Here is a 6,953-nt window from a genome sequence, read left to right on the forward strand (position 1 = left end):
GACACACACACACAGACACACAGACACAGACACACACACGCACACACACAGACACACACACACAGACACACACACACACACAGACACACACACACACAGACACACACACAGACACACACACACACACACACACACACACACATACGGGTCTATGTGGTATGGCGGGACTATACTACGTCAATCCGCCCGGTGGTGGTTTAAGTGGACTACCCTTTTGAAAGGACTTAGAGCCAAGGGAGCGAGGTTAAAGTGTTCGAAAAAATCTGAAAAAAATTTGGGTCACTTCAGACCTCATACACTCCCTATAGAAGTCTAGATACACTGATACACACCAACCAGACTCTATTGTGTTTTCTGGAGACATTGTCCACTTGACAACAATGTGTTTTATGAGGTCCAAAAAAAACAATATTGGGTCTTTAAAGGGACAATGATGTAATATGTAAATAGCTCATCATTACCATGAATACACATCTGACAGGACACAGGATTACTGGAACATCATTTTATTAGTGTTCTTGGATCTGAACATTAATTTTAACCATAAATAAAAAAAGAAATCTATGGACAAAAATGCCCACGCTTCCCACAGAAATATAAAAATATAGAAAACAGAAAAATTTAAAACATTTAAAATGAATTTTAATAGTTTAAAGGTAAATATTAAGGGGAGAAAATATGCATTTATAATTTTTTATTTTAAATATAACCCGTCAAAAAAAACCCTAAATAAATTAAATGTAAAAATTATGAAATACAAACTACTTCTGTATTTAACAAGAACTTTTTTTTCTTTAAACAGAACATCAGTGTTAACAACAATTGGCAATCTGACCAAGATGTAAAACCACAGCTCTCTAAACAGTTATTTTAGTTCATTTTTTTCTGCCTTTTTGCAGTTAATCCTCTGTTTCTTACAAAATCTCTTATGTTTTGAACTGTTCTTCCTGCCAACACCGGATCTTCTACCAATTTGCAATGACTGCATTCATTTTTGGTGGCTAGTTTCCCTTCGTTTATGTGGTCTTTAAAATGCCTCATCACTGCAGCAACCTCAGCCTTGGACCACATGTTTTTGGGAGCTCTTCGGGAATTGTGGGATTGAGCAGCATTTTTCTCTGGAAGATATATAAAGTAGTAGTAGTTAAAACAAACAAAAAACCAAACAAAAAAAACAAAAAACATTTGGTGGTTAAAAGAATGGATGCTACCCTGTACTAACTTCTGAAATGTGTTGCTACCATCAATATCAAAACGAGCTAAAATTCTCTTTGAAAATTTATCAAATTTCTAAAATGAGACATTTAGTGTTCCGCTGTGAATAAAAGACTGAATAAAAAGTTGAATAAAAGTCTCTTGATGCATGCTCAATCATCCAGGTAAGTAAATCCCAAAACGTTGATTCTGTTAATCTGGACGTAACGTTTTCAGTGGGAGAAACATTTTGTCACTCATCCAAGTGACTTTTTGCCACCACTCTGCAGTTTGCCATATGTTGCAAAGTGATGAAACGATAATAAGCTTAGAGAACCAACTGCACCCCTTACCTTCAGAGGGAGCAGCAGTCTCACTTGCTGCAGGCATTGTGAGTGGTCCTTCATCTGCTGATTACACAATTTGATTAAGTTTTAATATTTGTAACAAACATTTTATCCACAGAAACCAAGCTAGTGGTAACTTACCACAATCTACAGTGTCTTGGAGCTGCGCTGTGTTTGTGGAATCAGCTACTGCATGTACAGGCTCACTGGTGCCACACGCCAACATTGTGAGTGCTGTGTCATCATCATCTGATTCACTCTCACTGTCCTTTGTTTCAGCATCACTTAATGCAATTTCATCTGAGAAATTGTGGGAAAACCCCCCCAAAAAACCAAACACAAACCCCCCAAAAACCTCACATTAACAACGAGATATGACAAAATACAGAACAAATACTGGAAATTATAGTACATAGTTTTACTATTTAAGGCCACCACTCTGCAGTTTGCCAAATGTTGCAAAGTGATGAAACAATAGACTTCAAGAACCTTAAATCATGGACATTTAACAGAATGGTCTGTGCTTTTAGGTTTTAATTCTGTTGATAAAGCATAATATTCAACTACTGCCCTAATATTTGCTCCTTTCAATACAAACCTTCTATTTTGATCTCATCCAGTGATTTCCCCTGGATCTGGGAAAGTTGTCCTTTTTCCAGTGTTAAAAGCAGTTTGGAAATCTTGGCCAGCTGTGTTGTGGGAACTGGTAATCTGTAGAATTCGCGGTGAACGCGGATATCATGACCCAGGAAATCTGCAACCTGATCAAGTTCGTTGTTTTTCAAATTAAGGACTTGTGAGAGTGTGGCAACATGTTTTCTGAGCTGTGTCGATCTTAGATACTCAGGCTGCTTTGCTCCACACTGGTGTGCATGAACACGCAAGGAGTCCATTCCTCTGTAATGACTCATTGATCGGGGTCTTGCAAAGAGGTAGATATTAGTGGCACAAATACCACAGTCAGGCCTCCTACTAACCAGTAGTGACAGAGCATCCAGCATGCTTGGTGTTAGCAGAACTGGAACATTTCTGTCCCTTTTTCCCATTATTTCTATTCTACAGAAATAGTTACAGAGTCTCTGTTCCATTTCTGAGAGCCCCATGGCAACATCTGTGTGGAGTGCTGTTTTGTCTCTTTCAAGAAAACTTTTGAGGCGCATCTTTGAAACCTCTCCAGAACGTCTTCGGTTGAACACAATGATTTGTGAGAGTGTAACTTGTGCAAGTTGGGCATAATTCTGAGCTGTGGCTTCGTTCTCCAAGCTGCAAAAGGCACTTTCTGCAGATTTTTGAAGGTAGTGATGGAGAATCCGAACATCTTCTGTAAAGGGCAATGTTGATGGCTTGTTAAACTTTGCCTCACTCAATGTGTTCAAGGCACGGTGAGACACCATCTCAGACCATTTGGAGACATACAACTTCTTGAACGCATCAGTGGACTTGATTAGGGCTTCATCCTCTGTCATGAGGGCACGACAATGGATAATGTCAGACATTTTATGCAGTGTATGTCCCAGTTTCAGCGCAAGGCTTGGAGTTTTGTATGACAGTGTCTCTTCATCAAAACCTGAAACTTTCTTTACTGCTTGCACAACTCTCTGGAAATTAGCAGGCTTAATAGCTTCTTCCATGTTATGCACTGAGAATTCTGTGCGCAGACACAACAACAAACGTCCCGCTTCACGAAGCTTCTGTCGTATATAATCATACTTTGTAGGGTCTTGTCCATGTTTATTGTAGAGGGACTGGGCAAACTGAATAACAGTAAAGTCATTTCGCACAGCTGAGGCAATCTCATCTTGTTTCATAACAGCAAGAACCTTCCAGACTCCACTTGACACCTGCGGATAACACTGAGACTCCAGAGTTAAAGCCAGGCCGAGTACTTTGGTTCTTCCAGGTTCTTTATCCGTGTCATCTTTTGGTTTGTTAGGACATCTGCGGACATGTCTCCAAAGATCCTTGCGAACATACATCCCTTGACAATAAAAGCAATGAGCAAACTTTCCCTCTACTGCTTTAATCTTGGGTCTTCTCTTCACTTTCAGTGGTCCCACTCCACCATGCAAAACTGCAGCATTATGCTTAAAATTTCCCTTATTTCTCAATTTCTCTAACAGTCTTTTACGCTCGTTTGAGTCTCTAGGCAGGGAAAATGCATGCACAACATCAGGAGCCGTTTTGTGCGTTTTCAGGTGGCGGGAAATTTTAGCTTGTGGTTTGCCACAAAAATAGCAGTAATTTCTTTTACTTAAAGTCATTTTTTCTGATTCAGTTTCGCAAAGCTCACTTTTATCTTGTGGCTTGTCCTTTGTCAAGTTGTGGATTAAATTCGTTGAATCTGATTGTTCATGCGCTTTGGAGATGTCATCTTGGCATAGCAGACCTTTTGATGTGCTTGGCAATAATGAGATGTCTTCATCTGAATCTTCATCATATGACTCTGAATCTGGCACATATTCTTCTTCTGATATGCTGTGGTTGCCATCATCATCGCTTGATATTTGATCCAGAACTGAATGTGGCAATCCATCCTCCCCTGAATATTCAGAAATTTCTTCTTTCTGGAATGTAAGAACAAAAGTTTTTTTAATTGATCAATACTTTAGACAGGTAAAAAATAAACTGAAAAAAAGTCAAGCCAAATATGAATGGGATACACACCTGTGTTGACTGGTGGCAATTCTGATTTGCCAATTTTGCAAGGCAAGATTTGTGCCAGACCCCTAAACAAACTGAAACACATTTTGATAGACTTAATTTAGCTTTGCAGTTCTATTTAAGTGAAGTAGTTTTTTGTCAAAGCATTGCAGTAATGTCAAATGCTGAAAAAAAAAAAAAAAAAAAAACTGTTCACATTAAGGATATTTTAATGACTACACATACACTGCTAATCCCCCTCCCCCCCCCAAAAAAGGACATCCCAGATGTGAATGAAGGAATTATTCTTATTAAATACTTTGTTCTTTAGGTAGTTGAGTGGCATGAAAGTGTGTAGTTGAATGTGTGTGGCCTCCAGATGCCTGTACGACTTCCCTACAATGCCTGGGCATGCTCGGGATGAGGTGGCGGATGGTCTCCTGAAGGATCTCCTCCAAGACCTGGACTAAAGCATCTGCCAACCCCTGGACAGTTTGTGGTGGATGGAGTGAGACATGATGTCCCAGATGTGCTCAATTGGATTCAGGTCTGGGGAACAGGCGGGCCAGTCCATAGCATCAATGCCTTTGTCATGGAGGAACTGCTGACATACTCCAGCCACATGAGGCCCAGTGTCGTCTCGCATTAGGTGGACCCCAGGGCCAAATGCACCAGCATGTGGTCTCACAAAGGGTCCGAGGACCTCATCTTGTTACCCAATGACAGTCAGGCTCTCTGGCAGGCACAGAAATGCCACCCCTCACCATTACTGACCCACTGCCAATATGATCATGCTGGAGGATGTTGCAGGCAGCAGAACATTCCCCACGGCATCTCCAGACTGTCACGTGCTCAGTTTGAACCTCCTTTCAGCTGTGAGGAGCATAGGGTGCCCGTGCTGAAGTTGCCAAACTTTGTGTTTTCTGGCAAATGCCAAACATCCTGCATGGTGTTGGACTGCAAGCTCAATCCCCACCTGTGGATGCTGGACCCTCAAGCCACCCTCATGAAGTCAGTTTCTGACCATTTGAGCAGACAGATGCACATTTGTGGCCTGTTTGAGGTCATTTTGCAGGGCTCCTCTTGTTCCTCCTTGCACAAAGGTGGAGGTAGCGGTCCTGCTGCTGGGTTGTTGCCCTCCTATGGCCTACTCCACATCCAGGTAGCACCTCCATGCTCTGGACACTACACTAACAGACACAGCAAACCTTCTTGCCACAGCTCACATTGATGTGCTACGCTAGATGAGCTGCACTACCTGAGCCCCTTGTGTGGGTTGTAGACTGTCTCATGCTACCACTAAAATGAAATCACCGCCAGCATTCAAAAGTGACCATAACATCAGCCAGAAAGCATAGGTGCTGAGAAGTGGTCTGTGGTCACCACCTGCAGAACCAGTCCTTTATTATGGTGAATTGACTATAATTTCCACTTGTTGTCTACTCTATTTGCAAAACAGCATGTGAAACTGGTTGTCAGTGTTACTTCCTAAGTGAACAGTTTGATTTCACAGAAGTGTGACTGACTTGGAGTAACATCGCATTGTTTAAGTGTTCCCTTTATTATTTTGAGCAGTTTATGTTATGGAATGGGGAATTGAGGACAATCCCAAGTATACCATTTTTACAAGGTCCTGCACCAATGAGGTAATACTGCATTTCTTTAATTAGACGTGACCACCCATTAATTAAAAAGGGAGCAGTGTTCATTTCAGCACGTCTTAACTTGTTGAACTCTATTAATGCTTTTTACTATACACTGTACCTATTCACTAAATGTCTCACCTTTGCACTTAAAGCCAAGCCACTTGAGGGAGGAAACCGGTCCCACACACTGAATGCACTTGTCCAAAGATGATATTGTTGTGCACACCAGACGATGATTGTGACACTGTTAGCAAAATATTGCAACATTTATTTGTTTTGGACAGTTGGAAAGGTGTGTTTTCAATTCAGTTGCAGATATCAACTAATAAACTTCGTCCATGTAAATCACATCACACCCAGGTGACTGCCAAACACACACACACACACACAGCATCCATAAAGAATGATGATAGATTAAATTATTAGTTCATTAAGTGGTACACTGGATTATATTTACCCTTTCAGGCTCTGGATGTTTCAGGTCCAGATCATTGTTTGGAAAGCTGTTTGGTTGCGGCTTTAGGCAGCTCACAGTCTTCTGAATCTGGCTGGTCTCAGTCTTCGTGTGTAACAGATAGAGAATGAAGACAAAAGAACAGTAATCTGACAGTTACTAAAAATGCATCACTCAAGAGGATGAATAGACCATTTCACTATCGGCAAATAGCGTAAGGTACACATCGTGCATGAGAAACATTCATTAAAATCTGTCCTAGGTCAATGTTACCTCTTCAAAATCTTGCACTGAAGAAGAATGCATGGCTTCTGAGCCTTGCTGAGGCATTTCTTCATCAAGATCCTGCAACAAAGAAAAGATGGCACAAAGATTAGACCAAGTGCTCTTCTTGCAACTGTACTGGGCAGGCCTGTGCTTCTGTCTTTAATTTGCATGTGTGTGTGTGTGTGTGTGGGGGGGGGCTTTTCACTCAAGAAATGTTTTCTTCTGAAAAAAATACTGGCTACAATAGTTAACAACTGATTCCTTTGCAATCATCCACCCTCTTCCACTTATCCTTATCAGGATTGTGGGGTAGCAGTTTTGGGGCCTATACCAGCTACCATAGGGCAGTACAACCTGGACAGATCACCAGTCTAACATGGAAGGACAAGCATTTGCATTCACACC

General features: G+C 41.2%; 1 protein-coding gene and 2 long non-coding RNA genes across 4 annotated transcripts in view; 1 reads left to right on the top strand and 2 right to left on the bottom strand.

The window, feature by feature from the left end:
* LOC309702201 (protein NLRC3-like) overlaps nucleotides 1-6,953 on the top strand; it is a 143,472-nt gene that overhangs the window by 41,329 nt on the left and 95,190 nt on the right. The window lies entirely within an intron of this gene.
* LOC309702444 lies at nucleotides 636-3,653 on the bottom strand. Its single transcript, XR_014275485.1, has 4 exons — nucleotides 2,140-3,653; nucleotides 1,683-1,841; nucleotides 1,548-1,604; nucleotides 636-1,118 (listed from the first exon to the last, which is right to left on the bottom strand). It is a non-coding gene; the product is annotated as an uncharacterized lncRNA (long non-coding RNA).
* Nucleotides 3,670-6,204, bottom strand: LOC309702461. The gene is made up of 3 exons (XR_014275512.1): nucleotides 5,966-6,204; nucleotides 4,206-4,276; nucleotides 3,670-4,105 (listed from the first exon to the last, which is right to left on the bottom strand). It is a non-coding gene; the product is annotated as an uncharacterized lncRNA (long non-coding RNA).

The sequence above is a fragment of the Aulonocara stuartgranti genome (genome assembly GCF_965226115.1).
Source record: "Aulonocara stuartgranti genome assembly, chromosome: 3".
Classification (NCBI taxonomy): Eukaryota; Metazoa; Chordata; class Actinopteri; order Cichliformes; family Cichlidae; genus Aulonocara; species Aulonocara stuartgranti.